We start from the raw sequence: 10,812 nt of genomic DNA on the forward strand, positions 1-10,812 counted from the left end.
TCTACATCTTCCACCCTCCCCACCCTGTTTAATGTATCTAATTGGCCTCTTTTAAGATAATTTTGCTAAAATCCTAGATTTCTTCTTTCATTTGTTCTACCAATAGCTACTTATGTAACAGTCATTTTCAAATGCATCTTTTAGAATATTTGTTCTCTATTTGGGCCTAAAGGATAGACTATTCTCTAGCTGCTAAGGGGGCACATGATTTCTCGCAATTTCCTGGTATATTTACATTTAAAGGTGTGGAACATTCTTCTAGGAAAAGCTAGACACTGGATTACATAAAACAGATCCCTAGAAATTAGCACCTTTTTTAAGTTTCATACACTTTGATACTATACCGACCATAACTTTCATACAGCTCACCTGGCTTGTTGGAATTTGTTTGATTCATATTCTTAGCTGTTGGGTATTTCCTTCCCTTCCTTTCTTCTCACTGATGTCTAACGGACCTAAATGACTAAGATGTGCACTTAATCTCTCTACTTTCCATACTGCTTTGGTTAAACTTTCCTTAATTAATTTGTATATATCTCAGTAACTTTAGAAGATTCCATGGTGTACTGTCCATTTTTAAGTTAATTTGATACAAGCTAGGGTCACTGGACAGCAAAGAGTTCCACTGAGAAAATGCCTCCATAAGATTGAATTGTAAACAGGTCTGTTTGTCATTCTCTTAATTAGTGATTGATGGGGGAGGGGCCAGCATGTTGTAGGTAGGGCCATCCCTGGGCTGGTGGTCCTGGTTTCTATAAGAAAGCAGGCTGAGGAAACCATGGGGAATAAACCAATAAGCAGACATCTACCATGGCCTCTGCCTCAGATCCTGCCTCCAGGTTGCTTCTCAGTTAAAATTCTTGTCTGGACTTCCTTTGGTGTGGAACAGTGCTGTGGAAGTGTGAGCCAAATGAATCATTTCCTTCCTAAGTTGCCTTTGGTCATGTTTCTCTATAGCAATAGAAAAATAGCAAAAGTAGGACAAAAGATTACACCAGGATTATGGGGTACTGCTATAACAGACATAATCTTGTTTTATTTTTATTTTTGTTTGGATTGTGCTGCAGGAGTTGCATTTGCTCCTTCAGCCAATAGACTTTAAGATACCAGGCCACTTGGGCGTGGTCTCGTTTGCTTTAAAAAAAGCAGGTAGCCTTGTGCTTGCTCTCTTGCTTCCCGGCTTTGCTTCTGGCTACTAGACTCCTTTCCTGATCGTGCAGAGGGCTGTTGTCTGGGATGGTGATCTGTAAGTTTTTTCCCTTTAAGTAAATAGCCATTATATTAATCATAATTCCAAACTGGTGTGGGATAGTTTGTGACTTCCTGCCTTCAGGATTGTTGAAGGACTTTGGAATTTTAGGCTGGAAAAATCCATTGAGAATTCAAACACTGGTGTTCTGTTCTGAGGTAGAATAAAAGGTAAGAATATTCAGAGAAATATAAAGGATGGATGCCTGGCTTGTAAAGTCCCAGAGGAAAATTAAGTGTCAATTAAAGACTCTATCGAGGATGGGGCACATTTTCAATTAAGAATTAACCTTCTGGTCATCTGGGACTGAAGAGTTGGTAATGATTAACAAGAGACAAGCACTGCTGAAGGGAAACCTTTGGATTACATAGCCAACTGATGCCAATTACCCAGAGCTAAGGAATTAGAAGAGATTAATAAGAGACCGGCATCACTGAAGTGAAATCTTTGAAAACTCTTTTCTCAGAATCACCAACTGTGCTACAGCGGTGGCCAAGGTTGAACCATGTGCTTGCCGCTAAATTTGGTCATGTATAAGAGTGATGATCATTTTGAAGGCTTGAAGAATTCTAGGAAAGCAGTTGAGGCTTGATACTGTGAGAGGCCAGGGGATAACACCAGTGAAGATGTAGCTCCAAGAGCAGTTAGGGATCCAGGATTAAAGGACCAGGTAGAGAAGCTAGTTGGTGTCTGTATTAACTGCTAAGTACTGCATAGAGAAACTTCTGTAGAGTGTCATAGGCCATGCACTATTCTATAGGTATATTGATTATTAGTCAGATTAATATTATACTCTTCCAGCAAAGTAATAGTTATAGAAAATATGTCTATCCAGAGGATTTGGGCAACAATAATAATGCCAGTAGCAAGTTGCAGCCTATGGAACAGGCTTCAAGTATAACCAGAAAGTAGTTAAATCCTTGTGTGAAATTCCTGCCACTATTATATCAATGTGATGAAGTTCTATGCCCAATATAATGATGCTAGGAGGTATCTACTTTCAGATATTTAGCTAGAGGAATCTATCTCTAATTTAAGTAAGCTAATATGAGTAGATTTTAATAATTAGAAAATGATCCCCAATGTAAATTGATTAAAAAAACAAATATGTGACTTTTCAAAGTTTTAGAATTGCCACAATTCATAGAAGGTACCCCGTCTTTTTTTCATATTCCAAAGAACTTATTTTATTTATCAAGGTATGCTGTTTAAAACTATGTTAATAGAAGAATTGTTTTTTTCATAGCCAGAACATGGAAACAACATAAATGCCCCTTGAGCAAAGAGTGGATGAGGAAAATGTGGTACATTTAAACAATGGAGCACTACACAGCAGAAAAAAATGACATTTTGAAATTTGCAGACAAATGGATGGAGCTAGATAACATCATATTGAAGGAGGTAACCCATATCCAGAAAGACAAATATCATATGTACTCACTCAAAAGTGACTTTTAGAGATAAAGCAAAGAAAACCACCATACAATTCACAATTCCAGAGAACCTAGACAACAATGAGGACCCTAAAAGAGAAATACATGAATCCAATCTACATAGGAAGTAGAAAAAGACAAGATCTCCTGAGTAAATTGGGAGCATGAGGACCATGGGAGAGGGTTGAAGGGAAGGGTTAGGTAGAGAAGGGGGCATATAAAAATGTATAGCTCAATAAAATCAATAATATATCTATATATATAAATATATAGATATATAGATAAATAGAGAGAGATAAAATAAAATAAAACTAGCACAAATATAGCATTCTTGATGTTGTTATAAAAAGAAATTTCTAATTACTGAATTTCCTTTTCATAATCACCTATATTTGAAAATAAGTGTTTTGTGTATTATGCTTTAATAATCAATAAAATGTTAGAGTTCACGTGTAATGTTTTATTATTAAAATTGGCCTTGTTTAATAATAAACCAAAGGCCACAGAAATATTGTATATTGTTTTGGGAGTCTCCTGTACTTCCTTGACTGCTGAAGACAACATGAACTTTGGATACAGGTAAAACTCAGAGGAATTAAGTAAGATCTGACTCAGACCACAACACCAGATTTTATACTACAGAAAGGTACTATGTAAGATTCCAAAGGAGAGAAAAGTATTCAGGAGTTTGATACAGTTGTGACACAATGGATCATATTAGTGATCAGTGTGGCAAGATAGGCCTAAAGGTTCTGTAATCTTGCTCATATCATGAGGACACCTAATCGCTGCCTAACTGGAATAAAGGACCATTCAACAGGAAGGAAGTTTTGCCTCATTCTGTAAACCTAGCAAAGCACCCATCACAGTGCTGTCATAACTACCAGAGGAAAACCTGAAATTATTGCTTCTGGTTTAAGCAAATAGAATTCTTTTCTTTTTTTTTAAAATACCTTGAATGTAGCCCTTTATTTTATTTTTAGGAAGCATCATGGATTTTTATATTTTTATATTTGTTTTACTTAAACAACACACTAACCACAGTCCAAACTGTTACACGTACAACAGAACTCTTCCATTTAGGGTTTAGTGAGCATAGTAGAAGAGGTGTCATGAAAATTACAAAAACCAGAGTCCTGGAAAAACTAATACAAGACTGTGACTTCCTGATATGGCAGGGAAGCTACATTATGAAATATTAACAATATGGCTGCTTAAACAAACTTAAAAACTAATACCAGTTGACATGTTAAAGTGGACTGAGGAAAATGCAATTGGTTGGGACCCCTTGACGGAGGGCTACAGGTATTTAACAACTACTGAGAGAGGGAAATTAAACTTTCCCACATGTGTATCTATGTGTGTCTATAGATTCACATGTGTATGTTATATGTATATATATACGCATATATAAATATATATGATATACATAGAAATTTTATTTCTAATATCTTCAGAAAGATTACAACAAAGATAAGATTTGAATTATGGGAAATGACTTCTGAACAATATGACATTATAGATTTTCTCTAGTGAAATAATTTCAGGTCACATAAATATATTCAAAATTATTAGCAGCAATAGCATGTATTTCTTACAAGTCTTTGAGACTCAAAGCATTATATATTTTAATATGTTATATGTACACACATATACACATATATACAACAATAAAACTTGCAAGTTGCATTTGAATATTTTTTCTTATATGCTTAATATATATTATATAATTATTAAAGAATAAGAGCACATACGTTTGAAATGCAATGAGAATGAGAAGAGTTTGAGGGGCAAAAGTGAACAGAAAATTATGTAATTATGTTCTGAGTGAGAAAAAGAAATATAAGCAGAAAAACATGATGTTTAGAAATGATGATAAGTTTAGAGATTTTAATTGTCATATCTCCAGAAGAATGCAATAAATATAAGGTTTGGATTATGCATACTGATTCTGAACTCATCTGAAACTATATATTTTCCCCAGTGAAGTCTCTATTTACATGTATTCAAAATTATTAAGAGCATCAGCATGCATTTCTTAAATGCCTTTAAGGCTCAGGATATTATATGTAAATTTTTATTTCTTTTGGGATATATAATAATATTGCAATAAAAATAGAAACTTGAATTAATGTCCCTTTCTCTACTTAGAACATGTTTTGTGATTGTCACAAATGGCAGTTAGTTAGCATTTTCTTGATAAAATTAAAAAGTCTTTTATAGGACATACTCATCATGAATTTTATACATCAAGCCCCTCATTGACCTGTTTCTATTTTAAGAAATGTAAGAAGTTTCAGAATGTTTATCTGATGAGGTGTACTTTTTAACTTGTATAAGTAACCTAGTTAAGCGTTTAACTTTTTTACATTCCCCACCTTGTATGATGGAGTCATTTTGCTTCATTTTTAGTTGTTCTGAAGTGACCTGAGACCAAAGTCAGTGTGAGGAACATGGACAAATCATGAGGTTGATGTATCAGTATTTTGGATGACTCTAGATATGGAAAAAAAGGAATAGTTTAGGCCATTTGAAAAAAAAAAAAGTCCTAAGAAAATAATGAAGTATTCTGAAGATAAATACTAAAACTTTTTCCAGATTCTCTTGATCTAAGGCAATTTCAACATTACCTTTCCTAATTCTAGGTTAGGAATTCTCCAGGCCTCCATTTCCTCCCTTTCTGGGATTTGATGAAATTGTCTTCATGTTTTATTAAGTTTATTTTCAGTTTATGAAACATTTTTTTCCTTTTTGCTCATTATCTCATTTTGTAAATGATATAATCTTTAAGATATCTTTTAAATAGTATTTGATACTAAAAGCAATACTCCTTTTTAATACTTGTGCTTAATTCATTAACTAACTTTATGTGTAAGAATAATTACTGGCAATAAAAAGGCAACACTATTCTAAGGACTTAATCATCAAAAGACACATTTAATCATCACAAAAGCAAATTGATGTATATTTTATTATTACTTTGATTTTATGTGTTAAGTAATTTAATCAGGAGGAAATAACATCTTTTCTAAGACTCTGAGAAGTCTTAGACACCCACTTCAGACTCTAGAGCTTCTATCTTCTATTGATAAAAAGCATGTTATTACACTATTTCTTAAAAACAACACCTGATTATTTTATATTTCATATTCATTGTTTCCTGCTTATTTTTTCTATCTTTGATCCACCTCTATTTTCTTTCAGCACTTTCTTAGTATTTTAGATAATTTCCAGACACATTTTGTGCAATTATTTCCCGTGTGCTCTTTCCTTGTGTACTTTGATTTCTACTAGGTTTTTAAAGTTTGATTAATCTGTTCAGTGAATGTGAGATGTAACTATCATTCTGCTTAGCCTGACTCTACTATGATATACCAAGTGCAATTCCCATATCAATTCCAAATGCACTGGATGTTTTTATTTTTCCTGACTTCCACATTTTTATTTATTGTTTTTATCTTTGTCTAGGCACATGTTACATTGGAAATAATCCATTGGTAATGTAGAACTAAGTACTTTACCAGTCTATCAATTTTGGTTTCTATAGCTACTTCCACTGGCAAATATTTAACAGTAGGAAGCCTGCTTTAAAAATGCCTGCATAGGAGCTTTCCCTCTTTTTTTCTGTGCCGGTATCGCATCTGCCAATATGGTGAATGTTCCTAAAACCCGCCGGACATTCTGCAAGAAATGTGGCAAGCACCAACCCCACAAAGTGACCCAGTACAAGAAGGGCAAAGATTCTTTGTATGCCCAGGGAAAGCGGCGTTATGACAGGAAACAGAGTAGACTAAGCCTATTTTCTGCAAAAGGGCTGAAACTACAAAGAAGATTGTCCTGAGACTGGAATGTGTAGAGCCCAACTGCAGATCGAAGAGGATGCTGGCTATTAAGAGATGCAAGCATTTTGAACTGGGAGGTGATAAGAAGAGAAAGGGCTAAATGATCCAGTTCTAAGCTGATCTTGTTATGAAGACAACAAAATCATGAGCTTTCAAAAAAAATGCCTGCATAGTTTAGTAACGCTCCAATTGTTTTATTATATTTTATTTTTGTTTGGGGTGGTGCACAACTCCTTGACCATTCAGTTAAATAGATTAGAACAGTCACCTGATTTTTTTAAATAATACATTGCAAATCTTTGTTGTTGGTATTGTTTTGTTGTTGTTGGGGAGTTAAGAGTATTTCACTATGTAATCTTAACTTGACTGGAACTCATTATATAGATCATGCAGTTTTCCAACTCCAAAAGATATGCCTACATCTCCCTGTGGAGAGCTGGCATTGATAAGGTATGCTATCATACCCAGATCAAATTCATCTTAAGTCTGAAGTGCATGGTTTCAAGAGGAAGCCTTATTAGTCATACATAATAGACATGACATATACTTCAGAAAGCAAAGAAAAAACAAATTCTATTGTTACGTAGCTGAAAAGAAGTAATTGAAATATGAATATAATCTTATGTTTATAATTCAAAAGGACTTATGTCCCTCAATTTTAAAAACCGTTAAGTTTAAAGATATAGAAAATAGGTAAAATTGGTTGTAAAAAACATTTAAGTTACAAATAATGACTCAAAGACCACCATAAGGTTATGATATTTTGATATACATCAAGAAAAGAGTTATGGAATAAGATAAAATATAAATTTTCTCTTTGTTAGACAATATAATTTTAATTTATTATGATAATAGTATTATCACTAATATGAAATACATATTCATTTGATCTAATTTCTATATTAGTGAAACAATCAAAATGTCTCAGAAAGGTGCATTAAAATATTTGTCTCAGGACTGTAAACTAATGCTTACCTAATATATGGAAATTTATATAGAGAGTACCCAAGGCAATGGGAATTCTATTTGTTTTAAAGAGCTTCTTTCTATGAAGGAATGGATGCAGCTCACACCTGCTCTTCAATTCTGAACTGCTATGGGACAATGGTCTGTACCCTGTCAATTATATTTTAATAAAATGCTGATTGGCCAGTATCCAATCAAGATGTTTAGGCAGGGCAATCAGGCAGGAAGTAGAGGTGGTGCGACAAGAACAGGAGAATTCTGGGAAGAGGAAAGACTGAGTCTGCAGTCCTCACCCATACACAGAGAAAGCAAGACAAGCAAGAACAAGCAAGATGTGACTGCCTCACTGAAAAAGGTACCAAGCCCCATGGCTAACACAGAAAAGAACTATGGGCTAATATAAGTTCTAATAGTTAGTAGTAAGGCTGAGCTAAAAGGCCAATCAGTTTATAATTAATGTAGATCTCTGTGTGTTTATTTGGAGCTAAACGGATGTGGGACCTGGTGGGACAGAACCCTCTGACAACACTGCACCATCTCCACTTACAGATTTTTTAACAATATATCCAAATAACATCAGAAATTTGACAAGTTATAGTTCTAAAACATGATATACTTTGGTATATAATAGAATAATTAAAAAATAATTTAGAAAATAAATTTTTACTGAAAACAAATTATTCCCAGTGTTTCCAATTTGCAGAAATTACTGGAGGGGGCCTAACTTAATGTTTTACAACAGTATGTGAGTACCTTTGTTTCCTAGCAGATTCTTAACAACTGTTAAATAAACACTTCTTGGAAAATGAGACATGTTCAATTATATTGAGTATAAATTTCATCATTGTGTGTGAGTTCTGGCTCCATAACCAGACCAGCTTTCTTAATTTCTTATAGCAGCTCACCTCATCTAGTGAGTGAGAATTGCAACAATTCCATAGCACTGATGCAAGGGTAAATGAGACAAATACTATCTGCCTTAAAACATATTTATTCTTCAACGTTATCCATATAGAATTATCTATGGCCAACTCTTAGCTGATAAAAGGATACCAATAAAACTAATCTATAAAAAACAATAAAAGTATGCACTTTCTACACAAAGACTTTCTCTTTAATGTAATATGAACCTTATTGAGACTGAGAGATGGCTCAGCATGTGAAGAGCTTGCTACACGTACACAGACATTCTAAGTCTTGACTTAGTCTTGACAAAACCCACATGTCATTTACCTTGGTTCTGGGGACCTGAACCTCACTCTGCAGACTTGTTTGACACATGGCATAAATAAAGAGCCATCTCCATAGCCCACAGATTTTTTTGATTGATCAATATATTTGAATATATACTTTTGGAAATTGTATGAATAGTAATAAACACGGCAATAAATATTGTCACAATAGTATGTTCACAGAAAATGAGTCTGTTAATTGTAATAACTAAATTGCAGACAATGTATTAAACTTACATATATATATATATATATATGTATATGGACATATGTGCATGTCAAAGTCATTGTTCTTAGGATAATAACTATAGCTGATAATACTTTGGCTTCTCAGATTTATAATTGTCTACTTTAATCCAAATCTTTTGACCTTAAACATTTCATTATTTTGGCATCTACATTGCAGCTGCACTTCTTCCTGGGATCATTGGTTGCATTGGTCTACATGGGTGGAGGGACCAGTAGAAAGGAACGGGGTAGGATGGCAGTGAGTACATTGAGGACATCCCTCCAGGAGACAGACTTCAGTAAATCTGCTCAACATCACTTTAAAATATAAAACTATATAGAATTGGGGAGCCTGGGGGGAAACCCTAATTTTTATGAAGTGGCATACTTCCATCACCAGGCTTGCTATGTGACAATGCTGTCCTATAGCAGAACTTCTAGCAAAGGTCTTTTAGCAAGAATCTGTGCCTAGGGTTCAAACTAAAGATAAGTCAGGAATCTGGTTTAGAGTCTCTTTTCAGATAAGGTCAGTGCTCTAGTGCCAGTGACATTTTCCAGATAAATACAGGTAGAGATCAGAAAATTTTGCTGGGGGAGAGGGAGTCTCTATGTTGCCAATTTTTTTCATGAAGCTGGTAGACTATGATACACTGCTTCCTTTGACTAGGCTGCCCTGACTTCCAACATTACATGATGACATAAGAATTTGAAGCATACAAAAATACTTAAGCTTTCTTTACTCATTTAAATAAAAGTCTGTTTTTGAGTTTACTATGACTTCCTGTCATCTTAGAGGTGATGTTGTAAATCCACAACTCTAAATGCTGAGAAAATGAGTTTGTTGTAAAACAGCTGGCCGGGAGACATACATGGTGCCATGCTGTTGTTTTGCTGCTAATACTGGAAGCAGGAGGTGGGGTCAAGGTGATCTCTGAAAGTTTCAGGTCAGTGTAGAAATCATCCAAGAGACAGAGTAAGAAAGAAAAGGAAGGAAAGAAGGAAGGGGGAAAGAAAGAAGGAAGGCTGTCTGGTTGAGAATATTAGACAAACTGAGAAATGCCACTTCAAATGACTTTGAAGTTTTCCTCTGGCTCTCCAATATATGAACTATCCCATGCCTGAATATATGCAACACACACACACACACACACACACACACACACACACACACACACTACGGTGTGGAAAGTAATTCTGTATGTTTTGCATTTATTGGTCAATGAATAAAGAAACTGCTTTAGCATGTGATAGGGAGAATAGAAATAGGCAGCAAAACTAAACTGAATGCTGGGAGAAAGTATGGGGAGTGGGTGAGAAGACATGTAGCTACTGTGGTGATGCACAGATTAATGGGGATACTCTAGTTTAAGATATAAGACCAAACTAGAAAAATGATTAAGTCGTTGGCCAAACAATATTGCAAATAATATGGTTTCTATGTGGCTATTTCTAGTGTGGGCAGCTGGGAAAGAGTAGCCTCCTACTACACACACATAAACAGGTATACACACACACACACACACACACACACACAAACCAGTTCCAAGTGTCTTCTTCTAATATCAAAATAGTTTTTCCTCCAACTTTTGAAATAAGCTTTTTGTCTGCCCTCAGCTGGAATCCCATCTCTAAGATTTGAAATGTACTTCAGTGAACACATGGTGAAAGGCTCTGTTCTAAACAGCACATGACTCAACAGGACACTATTCCTCCCAGTATATTGATCTAACTCTAGACTTTTATATCATCTTTGAAGTTGGTTTCTTATATTTATCTTTGAGTCTATTCTTTCTTTTGAGCTGGTCTAGATACCCTCCAACTGTCATTTTTCCTTATTATTGAGTTTCTTTAATACTTTTGCT

General features: G+C 34.7%; 1 pseudogene; it reads left to right on the forward strand.

Moving 5' to 3' along the window:
- Positions 1-6,331: 6,331 nt before the first annotated feature.
- On the forward strand, positions 6,332-6,639 carry LOC119821508 (annotated as a pseudogene).
- The last annotated feature ends 4,173 nt before the right edge of the window (positions 6,640-10,812 follow it).

Source organism: Arvicola amphibius, chromosome 8 (assembly GCF_903992535.2).
Source record: "Arvicola amphibius chromosome 8, mArvAmp1.2, whole genome shotgun sequence".
Classification (NCBI taxonomy): domain Eukaryota; kingdom Metazoa; phylum Chordata; class Mammalia; order Rodentia; family Cricetidae; genus Arvicola; species Arvicola amphibius.